The sequence below is a fragment of the Osmia lignaria genome, chromosome 8 (genome assembly GCF_051020975.1).
Source record: "Osmia lignaria lignaria isolate PbOS001 chromosome 8, iyOsmLign1, whole genome shotgun sequence".
NCBI classification, from domain to species: domain Eukaryota; kingdom Metazoa; phylum Arthropoda; class Insecta; order Hymenoptera; family Megachilidae; genus Osmia; species Osmia lignaria.
The window spans coordinates 6,065,016-6,081,947 of record NC_135039.1 but is presented as its reverse complement, the minus strand read 5'-3'; the positions used below and the strand labels follow the sequence as shown (position 1 = coordinate 6,081,947).

General features: G+C 40.0%; 1 protein-coding gene across 28 annotated transcripts in view; it reads left to right on the top strand.

Annotated features, from left to right (window-relative positions):
* Positions 1-16,932, top strand: part of LOC117611402 (uncharacterized) — a 171,212-nt gene that overhangs the window by 23,748 nt on the left and 130,532 nt on the right. Inside the window, exon 2 of one of the 28 annotated variants that reach the window (XR_013062494.1) lies at positions 520-10,876. The exons of the other annotated variants lie outside the window; for them this stretch is intronic. The gene's annotated coding sequence lies outside the window, so the exon portion shown is untranslated. Of the gene's footprint in view, positions 1-519; positions 10,877-16,932 lie in introns of those variants that run through there. 28 annotated transcript variants of the gene reach the window in all.

The following is a 16,932-nucleotide window of genomic DNA, read 5'->3' as shown; positions in this document are numbered from 1 at the left end:
TATGCAATGGTTTGTCTTCTTGTAGACTTAGTCTGCCTAAGTCGTTGCATTGCATTTCTACAAACAGCCAAAGAATATTTGTTAAACATACCAGTCTACAACTAAGAAAGATAGTAAAACCAAAAGTAATATTTTTTCATGGTAACACACTAACCTCCGGATGGTCCAGGAAGTCCACGTGTCCCACGATGCCACACTTAGTATCCATTCCCCCAGTGCAGTCAAGTTTGCCTGTCACAACAAAACTAAATAACTTTATAGATCCATTTCATGTTAGAAGTATTATTATGTACTTTCAGTATACAGATATAACTGAAAACTTACATTCTTCTTCTTCTTCTGATATTTCCATCCGGGTCTCTTGCTGCTCTATTTTAATAGAGGCAGCCTCTGACACTGTGTAATAAATATTTTTATTAACAATTATGTACATACGTGTTATGCCCGGGATGGGGTGGTTAAGTAAACGAAAACACAACTTCCTTACACAAGACGCACATGTATATATTTATCTTTAAGCCGTACAAAAGGTGGTACGAGAGGGCCTTCGTCCATCGCCTACGTACCAGGGTGTCGCTTCTGCGAGTCGGTATCTCGCGCCTGCGCGCCTCCCCGCATGGCGGAGGCCCAACCATGTACACGATGTCTCAAGGGCCCGTACCCAACAATACGCTATACAAATTATGTAAGAGTATTACCTGGTAAGTACAGTGTTGGAACTGCGGATGTAGTCAGCCTCTTTCTCATAAAGTATTTCTCTTCAAACTGGCTACTACGTATCACCCGGAACTTCAGTTTTTCAGGTGGAAGGATTAACAAATTTGGATTGTCACATACTTCCACCCACTGCATCATCCTCTTCTTATCCTTCTTCTCCTGGGGGAAGGTGAACATCCTCATGTACTGCTGGGTGCAGCCTTTAACGCTGCATACTTTCATCCGTTTTCTTTAAAGACACATTTTAGTATTAGGTGTACAACTTTGCTTCCACCGTTTTTTTTCAGAATTCGAGGTTTTATTGTGAAAATGGGGTTATACATTTACGATTCAAAGTATTGTCCATTGCTGTCCACTACTTTCTCCCATCTTTCGGGCGCCATACGAATCCCGCGTCGAAAAAACTGGTCATTCTTTGAGGTGATCCATGAATCGATCCAATTTTTGATTTCTTCATAAGACCGGAAGTGGTGGTCAGCCAGGCCATGTGCTATTGATCGAAACAAGTGATAGTCAGAGGGAGCAACGTCTGGAGAATACGGCGGATGGGGTAGGACTTCCCATTTGAGCGTTTCTAAATATGTTTTGACCTGTTTTGCAACATGTAGCCGATCGTTGTCATGCTGCAAAATCACTTTATCGTGTCTATCCTTGTATTGCGGTCGTTTATCTTTCAATGCTCTGCGCAAACGCATCAATTGCTTTCGATACCGATCGCCTGTGATTGTTTCAGCCGGTTTTAGTAGCTCAATAAACTACACCAAGCTGGTCCCACCAAATACAGAGCATGACCTTGAAGTCGTGAATGTTCGGTTTGGCCGTCGACGTGGAAGCATGGCCGGGAAGTCCCCATGATTTTTATCCGACTTCGAAAAGGAGGAGGATACTCAATTCGATGTGTTTTTTTTTTTTTTTTTGCGCTTGGGGTTATCGTAATGAACCCATTTTTCGTCCCCAGTCACAATACGATGCAGAAATCCCTTCCGTCTTTCCCTCGCAAGCAGTTGTTCACAAGCAAACAAACGCCGTTCAACATCTCTCGGCTTCAACTCGTACGGCACCCAATTTCCTTGCTTCTGAATCATTCCCATGACTTTGAGGCGTTTTGAAATGGCTTATTGAGTCACTCCCAATGATCTTGCCAATTCTTCTTGCGTTTGACAAGAGTCTTGATCAAGCAATGCCTCCAATTCTGCATCTTCGAATACCTTCTCTCTTCCACCGCCATGCCGGTCTTCGACGTTAAAATCACCGTTCTTGAAGCGTTGAAACCACTCTCGGCACGTTCTTTCACTAATAGCGGCCTCACCATAAGTATTTGAGAGTATTCGATGAGCCTCAGTCGCAGATATCTTCATATTGAAGCAAAAAATTAAAACCTCCCGTAAATGACGAAAATTTGGCTCGTAAACTGCCATTTGGAATGGAGAATAACTTTATAATGCAGACACAAATTGACTAATATTTCGATGGTGTTATGTTTACAAGTGCCTAAGCTTATTGTATGACGTCTACGATTCATTTATTTCGGCCATCGCTTACCGTTACAACCATCTATTGGAAAACGGCGGAAGCAAAGTTGTACACCTAATAATTAAAATTAAATATATTAATGAAACACCAATGTAAACAGTTACTGTTTTCAGTAACAATTCTAAAAAATTCGGTACTTACTTCATTTCTATCTTCACCTGCTGTTGTTGCATCTCAGTAGAAATGATCCAAAAATCTGAAAAAAAAACTCGGAAAAACCTGAAAAAAACCTTACAAAATATGTTGTTAAATAATCTGAATAATAATAGTAATAAAGATAAAAATAGTAAAAATAATAAAAATAATAGAAGTAATAAAAATAATAATAAAAATAGTAATAATAATAATATTGAAAATAAAATAAAATTGAGATACGTCTTGGTCTTCTCTTACTGCCCACGCTATCGCTTTCAATGACCGTTAATCGACATGTGCGCCACATTTCTTCAGTTTCTATAATTTTTGAAACAATTGAACATCGCCGCGACAAATTTCGCGGAAACATGACGTCACGATATCTTTAGTTGTGTATGTTACAATCACTGATACAAGGTATGCATGTGGAGAAGCGACATCAGCACCTCCTGGTAGTGAGGCGTAAACCTAAAATTTGCATCAAAATCACAAGAGTGGAGCTTGGAGGCCTGATTCTAACTGACAAGGGAACATCGGGGACTGATACACTCCGATTTTGATGAAACTTTGCATAAATATTTATTAGACCTGTTTATGAAGATAACTGTAATTCGTTGGTGCCCGTTTTTCACTTTGAGGGAGATATCGACACTTTTATCCGAACTGCCCTTTCTATATACGTGCTTATAAATCGTAAACAACAAAAAATATAAAAAAATAGTTGAAATAAAAGTTATACCGTTTCTTGAGGTCTATAAAGCTGCGTGTAAATTTGTTTTTTAAATCATCCTTTTTGCAAAATTGAATTCCCCCTCCCCCTCCGTTTTGAAAAACGGAGATATGTCTTTTATATATCTCCTCCTCGAGGGCTCCTTTCAGCAACCCCAAGGGATCGTGGGTGTCCAGTCGGGGAATCTCAACGGGTGGGTCGGCCCAGCGCATCCTCGATGGCTCTGGTCTTCCCTCCGTGTCGATGGTCGTTGCTCGGATGGGCACTTCCTGTCCTGGCCGGCGTTTTGCGTCCCTGATACAACTCACTGTCAGCAGCGATCTGGTCGGCCATCCCCTGCCCAGCTGCCCGAGCGACTTCTTTGCCGGCGCACCCCTTGGTACGGCGTCTCCACCTGCGGGATGTTCTCCCCTAATGCCGGAGGTTCCATTGGTGCGGGTCTCTCCCTTGCTGCCGGGGTCGCCTTTGGCGCGGGTGCGGGGCCTACCCTGCTAGGCGCCTGGTCCTCCTCGCGTTTCCGCGAGGCAAAGCGGACGATCTGTCCAGTTCGTCGTCGTTTCCTGTTTCCCCTTTGAATTAACGTCGCCGGGGTCTGGGTCGCCTTATTCCTCTGCCTGTTCGGACAGGGGTCCGGACTCGGGCCACATGCGGGCGTGCGTATTTTACATCGAGCACGTGTATCTGTCTCTTCGGCTTCGGTAAATCCACGTCGGTATGCGTAGCGACCGAATACATCAACCAGGAGGCATACGTTTGCACGCTCTTGTCGGGCATGTCGTCTAACTCCCGAGATCGTCTGGATGCGAATGGCTGGTCTCGCGGTCCGTTCCAGGGAGCGTTCCCGGGGAAGAGACCTCTTCTATCCTGCATAGATGGATTGTCGCCTCGTTCCCTTCCTCGTCGTGGCCTTCCGTACCATTGTTCGCAGTGCTTGCCTCCTTTCTAACGGCTGGATCCCCGGCAGGACCCCTGTTCCCCTGGTCCGTTTCCTTGTAGGGCCGTAGGCTCGACGCATGGAAAATTCCTTTGATCTTCATCGAGTGGGGATGTCGCAGCACGAACGTTGCTGGCCCCTTCCTCTCCTACAGTAGAGGTGGAAGAACTTTGCCACCTCGTTGTCCAGGGCGCTCGACAAGGGGTGACCTCGTACCAGAACGCGATCCCCGATTTCCCACGGGTGCGGCCGCTTCCCTTCGTCTCCACCTGAGCGATAAACGATGTCTTTCACGGCTCCTCAGAGGAAAAAATCCAGTGGTGTCAAATCCGGTGAACGGGGAGGCCACACACGGGGAGCAGGTCTTCGTCCTATCCACCGCGATCCAAACATTTGATTTAGAAACTGTTGCACCATTCGGCTGGAGTGCGGTGGAGCACCATCGTGCATAAAGTAGGTTGAATTACGTTGATTTCGCGGAATGATGTGCCGCAGTTCACTCAAGAGTTTCGATCTTAGAAATTGAAGATATGTTGCACTGGTTAACCGTGTCGGCAAATAGATCGGGCCGATAATATGGTTGCCAATGATGCCTGCCCAGACATTAACGGTGAATCTTCCTTGATTAAATTGCTCTATCATCGCATGGGGGTTGCGGTACGCCCAAATCCTTGCATTCTGCCGATTGAGGATGTTGCTACTCGAAAAGCTGCTCTCATCCGTGAATAGGACACGTTCCAAAAATCGTGGATCGTGTCGCAGTTTACGTAACATCCAGTTACAAAATTCTCGCCGTGTGGCATAATCATTAGGGCGTAGGGCTTGGACACGTCGAATTTTATATGGTCGCAGACCTTCTTCGCGTATTATACGCCGCACTGTCATGTGCGAGATTCCTACTCTTCTCGCGATGCTCCGTAACCCCATCAGTGGATAAGCTCTTGCGAGAGCTATAACTTTTTCTTCTTTCTGCCAATGCACTCGAGGTCGACCTGCTCCGTTACGTCTTGTAGTAAGCTGCATCACGATTTCCTGCTCCCCGAATTGATAATCCAGTCGCGCAAAATTTCGTCTATCAGGAATTTCGTTGGGGTGTAATCGTCTCCCATGGTTCCGCATTAAATCACGATAAATCTTACGAGCTAAAGAATAATTTCGTCCCGCTTCGTCAATAGCACGCAACATAACTCGAATATTTTTATACTTCGGCATCTTTACTGTTTGGTGGTTCCGAATAAACTGCCTCTTTACGGAGTTCGAAACCGTGCGAGATGGAGGGGTTTCTTATTGAAATCATAAAAACTACAGAGGAAAGAAAGAAAGGAAATAAGGAAACCAGGGAGAAAAATAGAGATGGGGTGAACACCACATCTATAAGTTCAACAACCGAGTGGCCGTTCGGATAGAACCTACACCAATTCACGTGTAATGCTGATCCGATACTTTTTATGACGCTCGACCTCGAGGCATAAAGAAAAAAGGACAGAAACAAAGAGCGGCAGAGAGGAAGAAGGATGGACTGAAGGAACGAACGAAGGAAGGAAAGACGGAACTAAGAAAGAAGGAAGTAGAAAAGAGAGAAAGCAAGAACGGAAGGAAAAGAGAAAGGAAACAAGCAGCAGCAAAAAAAAGTGGAAGAACGAGAAAATAAAATGCTTAGTGGGGAACCTGTTACTATGCGGAGCCGATGCTTTCAACCTTGGATTTGACTACATAATATACGCACATTATAAATAAAATGATTTCCAGAACTAATAGAATTTTATCATCACTCTCGGAGAGAACGAGCTGATTTGTTATATCCGGTTCACTAAAAACCTCATTTCCGAGACAAGACAAATGGTGCAGTGAGCAATACGATTTTTTGTTCCTCGATCAACAACCTTTGCATCTATATTTTAAATGCAAAACTTCTGCGAATAAAACTCATTTATATTGTTTTTTGCAAATTGCAACCATAATCAATATAATGATATATTTCACGAGATTCGAATATTTGATGCAGTCCTTTGCGTAATAATTAACTGATGTATTAACTGCGTAACTGCGATGTGTTAACGAACTGTGAAATGATAAGACTAAACATTTATCTTGCGTTTATATTCGAAGTGCAAAACTTCAGTGAATTAAATTCATTCTTATTTTCTTTTACACACAGTAGTTATTTTGTCTTTTTAAGTATGCTCTCTTAGAATTTACCCTTCCTATATGCTGGCATTGTGATTGAAATTCAAGAATTGTCCTATAGCATGAAACTCGAGCGATACGCGAGACTGCCGCGCCAAGATCACTGGAGAGGGGTACCGGGCGACTCAACGTTTAATGCATTATGGTATATGGAAACTTTGACGGCTTTTTTCTAGGAGAAGGGTTGATTTCCGGCACATGGTTCCTTTCAGACTTTTTATCCCCTCGATGAGCACTATACGATGAGCCAATAAAAAAGTTTGACCTTGAAATTAGGGGTCAAGGTCAATTTTGCGGTCGCTTTCTTTGACAGATCTCCACCGATCCAGAGGTGTAGAATCACCCCATATAGGTCGTGACATTTAATTTTTTTACACCCTGTACACTGAGTTCCATCGAAGTTGTCGCGGTGAAGTTGGCTACACATTCACTAATACATTCACGCCGCGTCGTCGGCACCTCGACTAATCGCTCACCGACGCGGCGTGAATGTGTAGCCAACTTCACCGCGACAACTTCGATGGGACTCAGTGTATGTACATGGATTATTCCAATCTGCTGAAGCGCGTGACGTGAATTGGGTGCCGTGGTCGGTCACGATGCGCTCGGGTTTCCCTACTTGACGATTGAAGCTGTTAACCAGGCGGTTAATCGTCGCGGCGGTTAACGCACGGTGCAACGGGTAAATTTTTACATACTTGGAGAAACCGTCCTCGAAAACCAGCAGGTACCGTACTCCTGCCCTTGCACCGGGCAGCGGGCCGTAGTAATCGAGCGAGACTAAACCCAGTGGCCCTTCCGGAAGTATCGGTTGCATGTCGGCATACAGTGTATGGGTGCTGAACTTCTACCTTTGGCACAGATCACACGTGGCAATGAATTTCCGAACTTTACGAGCGAGCTTCGGAAAGTAGAACGCTTCCGATATGAGTCGAATGCATTTGTTCGAACCAGGGTGCGCGTAGGCCTCGTGGACCTCGCGTATCAGGGGCGTCTCTCACAGGGGAGGGACCACGCACTTCCAATCTCCTACTCGTCCCTTGTGGTACAGGATCCCGCCCACCCGACGGTATCGGTGACCTAGGTCACCGTTCTGGTCTTCCCGAATTATCGTGAGTAGTCGGGGGTCCGCGCCCTGGTGCTCCGCGATTTTATGTAGAAAATTCAACACTTCTTTGGAGAATTGTCTCGCGAGGGTCGTTAGAATCGGTATGAGATTTTCTTTCCGCAAATCCGTTTCCCCCTCCCTCCAGTCTAGACGGCTAAGGCAGTCCGCGGCTACGTTGTCTTTTCCGGGACAGTGCCGAATCTCTATGTCGTAATCCTGGATCGTATCAATAATCGATGATCGTATTGATGGGATCATTGATCGGTTACACGTTGCGGCGACCGCGGCAGCATACGTATCGCTCGGGCCGAAGTGACTTCTGTCTAGAGTAATACGAAACGTTTTCTTTGCGAGACTCTTATCTCTTGTTAGTATTAATTCTTATAAACACGAGATAATAATCATTTGGAGACGTATTTCAGTTTATCGCCGTAGTCGTATTTTAGTCAACGTGCTAGGCGAAACATCAATAATAAAAAGTGTAGATTTAGTATAATTTTATTATAGTTATGCATATTAAACGTATTTTTTAATTTTTTGTTTATATATCAAAGTTTAATATAGTGTAGCGTGTAGTTTCCACTTAATATAATTATTCTTAAGATTCTATGCAATTAAACTGGTTAGAACATAATTTTAATTTGTTATAAGTATTTGATCTAATTTATCACAAGATATAACTAGTGAAGAGGATTCAGATCAAGAACAGGACGAATCAATTTTATGTATATTTAGATATTTAGATAATACCGAATTACAATAAAAAAATTTTTTTTAAATTATATTTTTGCATTTGTTTAGTTGTATTTTAGGTCTATTAATTATATTTAGTATATTTATATTTATTATATTTGGTCAAAAGTCGATTTAGAGACGTTTTTAATTATGGCCACGAAAAGCGGGTGCCTGGACCACTGTGCAGTGGGACGAAAGGCGTGTTTTCGTGGACCTGGACATAGAGCATGTAAAAGACGTCAGAATAACTTGATATTTGGTAACCTTATGTTTTCAAGGGCGAGAAACACAAATATGAAGTCAGAATGGGGAAAGTTTCACGAAAAAATAGAGAAAATGAAAAATCTTTCGCCTAAATCTAGTATTTTTGAAATTTGACAACAAAATTAATTTCGAACATAATAAGGATGTCTTGTAACTCCTAGGAACGCATAATTTTAACAGTACCTATATTTCTACATTGTATAACCTGCTCGTATTTACCTATATTTCTACATATAATTTTCTTTTTTTAAAGTAAAACTTGTAAAAACGCCCTATTTTATCGAGAATTTTTGCTTTTCTTTAAATAAAAAAATTGGATTTCTTTTTCTAATTTTAGTTGAAAGTCTGACAGTAGGTGGAAGAGAAAAAGGGGGAAAATAAAACATAACAACTTTTAGATTTTTAATCAAAATTGAAGTCTGGCGAAAACTCATCTTCTTGATATTCAAAAATACGAGGAACTTTGAGCAGTCTCCGAGTTTTTGATAACAAAGACTCTTGTGTTGAGCTTTGGGAATTTCGAGGTCTCAAACTAGAAATTAGTGGGTCAGAACTAATCAGGAGATTATGAAAAATATCTTCGTTAGTTGAAATTCTGTTCATTTTTCTGGATCTAAACTCCCTTGTATGTCGAAAGATTTTATTTAGGGCCTCTTGGGCTTCTTCTGAGAATTTCCCTAAAAGAATTATAAAATTTTCTAATATTCTTTCTCCGTGAATAAGTACTTTATGCACTGAGGCTGGCATGTAGTACCACTCATAATGCTTGACGAATATTTCGGCAGTTTCTTTGGCATACAATCCAAATTTCTTAGGACATATTTCCTGACCCGACGAGATTGTTTGTAAAATTACCGCGAACCTCCTAATAACTTCTTCTTCGAGTCCAGTGATTTTTGCAGTTGTTTCCGGATCTTTGAAAAACTTCCTCGCCATGTTACCGTCATTAAAACTACCAACCCCTTGCTTAACACCGTCAACAGGAAGGCCCAACTTGTTTAAAGTGCGAAAGTAAAAAATGAATAATCGGATGGTGAGTGAGGGTTTAGATAGAATAAAGTCTAGTTTTAATTAGTTATAGCTTTAGATTTTTAATGGATTAATTATAGTTTTAGTTTTAGTTTTTGGTTTTCAGTTTAGTTAATACTTGAAGATTTGTAAGATTTATAAAGTGTTAAACCGGGTAGTTTTACAATAAACCAGTTGGAATTTAGCTCGCTCTTGTCGTTCTTTCACTTAACCGTTCTCTTTTTCGTCTGAATTTCTAATGATTCTAATGAAAATCCGTTAGTCGCAAAGGTGAACTCGAAAAGTTTGGTAGAGTGGGGAGAGCGACGAGAGCGAGCGCCTCGTTAGTGACATTAATGTATCGAAGTAAGTGTTACCGATACGTCGGTAATTAAGATTCCCAACACAACTCGATATAAAATTTTTTTTGAATTTCTTTCTTCTCTTGCGGTTGATCTTTATAGCTTTTAGTTGATGCGGACCATTTTTTGAAATCCAAATTGTAGCTCAAATGCAACAGACATTCGAAAAATCGAATTTTTGCGTGTAATGAAGATATCCCGAATTTATAACAATCTTCGTTAGGAATTCTGATTGTTACTCTCTCCAAGTCATTCATTTGGGTAGGTGTGTAGCGTCACAAATATAGCAGCGCATGGAAGAATTAGTTTCCGTCACAACATTAATGGTTTTCCCATCGATCATAGTCATATGAAGTTGATGACTTATAATGGACGCATCAATGTGTGTTGGACCTAGCAAAGCGATTTCCGATTCCACGCGTTCGCATTCTTTTTTAATTACCTCCGGAGTTCCTTGGCAGAACATGAACCTTAGAGGCCTGCAAACATGAATCGATGAAGGTCTAGGATCATTTTTCCAAACAACCGATGAATCGTTTTGGTCGATCAACTTGATTGGAACCAGGGTTGTCAAATACAACGATGAATCGTCCATGTTTTGGTCGCAATGCAAAGAAAAAGTTTGCTTATACACATTCTGACTGGATGATCCATCTAGTCCCATCTAGAGATAAGCGTTAGGTTTTTCCCATTCGGTACGTGCTCCTTTACAGAGGGGGTTATAAGAGTGCTTGAAGGGAAATCTTTGCTTCTCTCTCAGTTATTTCCATACTAGCCTTGTTAGGATAGCATTCTGTCTTGCCTTTGGAAATTTGATAATAGGATGGAAACATACAGGGTGATCCTCTCGCTACGCTACCCAAAGCAAGTGCCACCTGAATAGAATCTGGTAGTCTACATCCTATTTCTGTCATCGCTTACATGACCGTCGAGGCCCCTGCGGCGAGGACGGTTGTGTGCGTGGAAATGTGTGTTCTGAGCAGAAGAGACCCATTTAAACGTTGTGGAAAACAGTAAATTTGTATATATTTACCTTTTTATTTTTACATCAAATGCTGGAAGTGGTCCCCTCCAGCGTCCAAACATTTTTGAATTCGTTTTTCCAAATTATTGAACACTAAAATCAGCGTATCTTCGCTAATATTTTGTATCTCCCATTTTATATTCCATTTTAATTGTTCTATTGTCTCTGGTTTATTGTGGTAGACGCGTCCTTTAAGGAAACCCCACAAGAAAAAGTCTGGTGGGGTTAAATCTGGTGATCTGGGAGGTCACAGATTTTTAGATATAATTCTGTTATCGAAATAACTTTCGATTTCCCTCATTGAAGCGTCAGAGGTGTGGCATGTTGCTCCATCTTGTTGGAAGTATCCTTCTGCCAATTCGTCGTCCGTTAATTCTTTCACAAACTCTTCAAAAATGGAATTTATATATACATGTGAATTGACGGTTGAATTAAAAAATATTCGTCGTCTCGAAATACAACACCACACTCCTATCTTTTCAGAATGTAGAGGTGCTTCAAATGTTTCGTGCGGATTTTCAGTTGCCCACCTTCGTGAGTTTTGCGAATTCATATACCCGCTTAGATGAAACCATGCTTCGTCCGTAAACCAAGTAATATCTAGGATATCTTGTCGTTCTTTAATAAAATTTCCAAACTAGGTGCAGAATTCCACACGTTTTTGATAATCGTGCGGCTGTAATTCTTGAACCGCAGAGATCCGATAGGGGTATACAACTTGTATACGGCACGTTCAATTCTTTAGATAATCGTCTGAAATGAGGTGGATGGAGCCTGCAATAATTGCGTTTTCACCGTTTCCACAGTTTCTGTTGTCATTTTGCGCCCACCTCCATGCTGATTATGGATACTTCCAGTGGTTTCAAACTTATCAACTAATCTTAATATACATGTTTTCGATAGCACTGTTCCACCATAAGTGTTTTCAAATTGTTCTTGACACACCGTTATCGATTGCATACTGTAATATGTACGAATTATAAATCCGCGCTGTTCAATTGTATACATGTTTTTAAAACGAATCGCTTTGGCTCACTTCAAAATCGCACTACGAACGCTTCAACACGAATGATTCTTGGGACAAAAATTTGACCAACGAAATGCACTTAGGCAATAAAAGAGAAAGTATGAATTCATTAGACAAATAACCACCACCGTTCAACCGCTCCCTTGCAGGTAAAAAGTTACCCTCGAGCGCCTACACGGAGCTTCTATTTTTATCCAGATGTGCGAGGAAGTAACAAATTCGTACATCATTTCAATTTACTCGTACAGCGTAACCATTAAGAAAATATTCTGTTTTCCGCAACGTTTAAATGGGTCTCTTCTGCTCAGAACACACATTTCCACGCACACAACCGTCCTCGCCGCAGGGGCCTCGACGGTCATGTACAGCGATGACAGAAATTGGATGTCTTTGGGTAGCGTAGCGAGAGGATCACCCTGTATGTGTTCCTCTTTCATTAACCCCTCAACGACGGCTTTGTACTCGCGAAAACCTATTCTGTAGGACAGCTGGTTCTTCTCGAAAATCATACCGAAATGCCGGCTACTACTTATACAGTGCGTTGCATAAATATACCAACCCCCCCCGTTTTTAATGATATGGTTTTTCTGGAGCAAGTTGTGGCCTATATTCTTGAGATAACAGTTCGTATTAAAAAATTTTAATATTAACGTAAATATTAAGCTGAATTGCATAAAAACTAATTTTCTGGCGTTTCATAAATATACCAACCTTTTCACAAAAACTGTTTTATTGCATTGTTATGTATAAAACTATAAAACTTAATAATTTATCGTGTTTCCACCTTTACGAATTACATCAAAAATTCGATTCGGCATGCTACTGATAAGATTTTTTAGTATAATTTCTTCAATATTATTCCACGTTGTAACAATTGCATTTTTTAATTCTTCTACATTTGAGCATGTATGATTTTCTGAAAATTTAATAAATTTTCTATAGGATTTAGATTGGGGGAACGTGCCGGCCAATCTAAATAACGGTAATTGATGCATTATCTTGCATGAAAATTAAATTCTCGTTATGGTATTCTGTCCAAAGGGGTATTAAATAATTTTGTAACATATCTGTGTAATTACTGCTATTCATTTTGTGAGAAGTAAAAGCTATTGAGCTTTCACCGCGTACGTTTCGAAAAATATTTAACATCTTTCCGTACATGATGCCAATACGAATTAAAGCCATCAGGTCCATCTAGATTGAATTTCTTTTCATCACTAAATACAACCTAAAAGAATAAATTGTCTTTATAAAATATTCCATTTGTAGAAAAAAAAAGAAATAAACGAAACACTTTTACTAACATTTTCCCAATTCATGCTCATGTTTGCTTTGGCGAATGAAAGTTTGGCTGATTTATCCGCATTCTCTAATCTTGGTGCCGACATCATTTTCGACCGTACAATGTGTGGAGATGATACAATGGTTCTATAAATAGTAGTTTTTGAAACATTCAAATTACAGTAATGCTTCGAAATAAGCAAGTGGTCTCTGCTTCGAAATAAGCAAGTCGCTATCCCCTCTTCTTTGTTTGAAGTCGCCCGCAAAGTGAGAGGTACGAGAAACGAGTGAGAGGTCCATCAAAGCGCGAAGCCGATGTTTAGGGTAATAAATTTCACGCTCGACTGAGCAGTGACATCGGTTAGTAGAAGAAGGATGGAATATATATAATGCTTTCTCAGTCTGGTATATTTGCTTCGAAATAAAGCATAGTGCGAGAATGAGAGGGCATGTTATATTCTATCCTTGTCCAAAAAATAACATCGCTGCTCGGCCGATCACTTTATGATTTGCCGCTACCTCGGATCTCTCACTCGTTTCTCGCGTTTTCTATCGTCCCGTTTCAAGAACAAAGTCAAGCCGAATAGGTACCTGCTTCGAAATAAGCAACTGTTCGGTCCCGAGCCACTTGCTTATTTCGAAGCATTACTGTAATTTCATCTCGAATTTGAACTAAAGACTTTGCGGAATTAGAAGCTTTCCGAAAAATTGTACGTTTATCTCGAGGAGATAGTTTTGAAGGGCGACCCGGACGCTTCTTTTCTCCACGATTACATCTTTTAGTTACATAAACTGCAACAGCACTTTTTGATCGTGATATTTTTTTTGCAATATAGCCGTAATCTCTGCCTTCAATGCGAGAAGCATCGATCTTGGCCTTTTCTGTTTTTGACAACTCTTTTCCACGAGGCATTTCACTTTTTAACCTTTGTAAATGAATTTTGGGCGAACTTGTAGACAAGCTACTCCCCCTCCGATTTCGTTCATTTTGAAATATGTTGTAAAAGTCGATATTTTAAGCAACTTTTTTCCTCTAAGCTATATGTCGGACTCAATTAGTTTACGAGATATTCGCGAAAGAATATTGTTACTACTACAACGAATTCTGCCTATACGTATGCCGTCGCCATGTGTGCGCCGGCTCTCTTGCCTACCGTTGCTATAGGCAACAACGTGTGGTCCGGTTGCTATTCATACAACGGGTGAGTTGAGAAATCAAATTATAACATTTGCTCGCGTGGAATATTGATGTGGTCTCACCTAACCTAATCTAGACGTATGAGTAACTGAAAAATAAAATACCGCCAACATTAGTTTTAACCAATGTGCACCACGAGGAGGTTGTTGGATGGATCAAGTGTATGTGTACATGTAGTTGTGTATACCGGGTGATTCACGAGAAACAGAACACCTAATTATCTCCGTTCGGTTTAAAGATAGAAGAAAATGTTGGAGAAAAAAGTTGTACTGTTTAAGGAGACAAATATGGGGATATAAACAGAATTTCCGATTGTTATTGTTTTCAAGGTCTTTTGAAGGTCATCGATTAGATTGCATCATATATTTTTAACATCATAGGGTTGTAGCTGATGTCAAGACGAGTACAACGATATGGTACACTACGACCTTCAAATGACCCTGAACTCAAGAATAGGTTCTATTCCGCCTGATCAACGATTCCAAGTCACTGGATAGGACATAATGGACACATACTATGGCCAGCTCGTTCACCCGATTTAATTCGCCTTGATTTTTTTTAATGGGGAACATTGAAAGATGATGTGTATCGTGATCAGTCAAGTACACCAGAGAACATGCAAGAAAGAATAATTAGATCTTGTAGATCAATTTCAACAGAAACGATTGAAGGGGCAATTAATTGCCTTGCAGGACGTTTAAATGCTTGCATCATTGCTCAAAGGTCATCATTTTGAACATTTAATTTAATTTAAATAAATTAATTGCAAAGTTTGAAGTTATCATTGCTTTATCATAAATTTCTTATTTCAAGGTCATTTGAAGGTCATAGTGTACCACATCGTTGTACTCGTCTTGACATCAGCTACAACTCTATGATGTTAAAAATATATGGTGCAGTCTAAAAATTATCGATAACCTTCAAAAGACCTTGAAAACGATAACAATCGGAAATTTTTTTTATTTCCCCATATTTGCCTCCTTAAACAGTACAACTTTTTTCTCTAACAGTTTCTTCTATTTTTAAACCGAACGGAGATAATTAGGTGTTCTGTTTCTCGTGAATCACACGGTATGTGTGGGTATATGTGCATGGATGAAATATAATGATTTCTGTTATTTACATGTCCAGATTAGGTTAGGTTAGGTCACATTAATATTCCGGCCACCTTTAGGCGGCCGGCCACACAAGTCCAATGTCAAAATTATTGATATTAGTTAAATGTAATTTTAAGCTCACCATGTGGTGAGCTCACTGGCACCCGGATAGCCAGGCCATTGGTCGTCCACACATTTAGTATCTTTATATCGTTGTACCCACTTGTTAACGAACTCCCGTGATTTATGCAGGTATTTAGCTGTACTTTGTACACTCATTTTTGGTCCTTTCGGATGCAAACAGAGGAAGACCGCTTCAAACCGTTTTGCATACGCTGCATTCATATTAAAAACGTCTCTGTTTCTCGGTCGCCACTTTACTACGCATCAACATTCGGAGATATCGCGTCCACGCTCTTGTGTTACAGACTGTACGTATTGAAATTTAGACAGATCTGCGGTAATAAAAATATTTAGCGCTTTCTCTATCGAAAGCATTCACTGGTTGAATAAACATTTTGAATCATCTTGCAGATTTTGAAGCAGACGCGATTTATAATGCATGCCATGCTTACGAAAGCTCATTTTTGTTACATTTAAAGCTCTTGTAACGTATAATTATCAACTAGAGATTTGGCTCTTCGTATTTTTTCTTTACTGTTGCACTCAGAAATATGTTTGTTGCCTCTATATACTTTTACAGTTGAAGACCTATTTCTTTCAGCATTTAATGTGCTGGTAGATGGCATAACTGCTAATATTACAGACGGATAAGTAAAATGTCGCTGCAACCAGTCCTCGTTACGTTTCAAAAATTTCGATTCAATGTACCGAGATTGTACCCATCTCTGTTTTAGTTTAAAAACAAACCTTTTTAAACTCGATTTTAGTAAATCAGATATATCGGGCGAAATATCAATATTTTTACATATTAAATCATGCAAAAATAAATAGTCACTCATGTCTTTCGATGCATTTTTAAGAGCGAAGAATAAATCTTTATTTTTGCGAAGAGTTTCCATTATTGCTGAATAATAAAAAAAGAAAGTTGAAATGCAAAAATTTTCAAACGGGACCACTGTGTGCCGTGGAAGTATACGTGCAGGCGAAATTCAATGCAATAGTACTAATAGTTTTTCGCGAATATCTCGCAAACTAATTGATTCCGACATATAGCTTAGAGGAAAAAAGTTGCTTAAAATGTCGACTTTTACAACATATTTCAAAATGAACGAAATCGGAGGGGAGTAGCTTTTCTACAAGTTCACCGAATTTTAGAAAACAAGTGACAAACAAATGAAGATAACAACATGAATTTCTTTACTTTTCAAATTCAGTTGGTCCCAACATAAAGAAAATGTATAAGGTTGGTATATTTTTGAAACACCTAAAGATCAGTTTTTATGCAATTCACCTTAATACTTACGTTAATATTAACATTTCTTTTTTTATAATTTGTTATTTACACACTACGAGTTACTATTCTAAGAATATAATCCGTATTAAAAATATTTTGCTGTTTATAAGATTCAAAAAATGTTTTGACATGTGAAACAAAGTTATCTGCTGATTCTTTTATCATTGAAAAATTT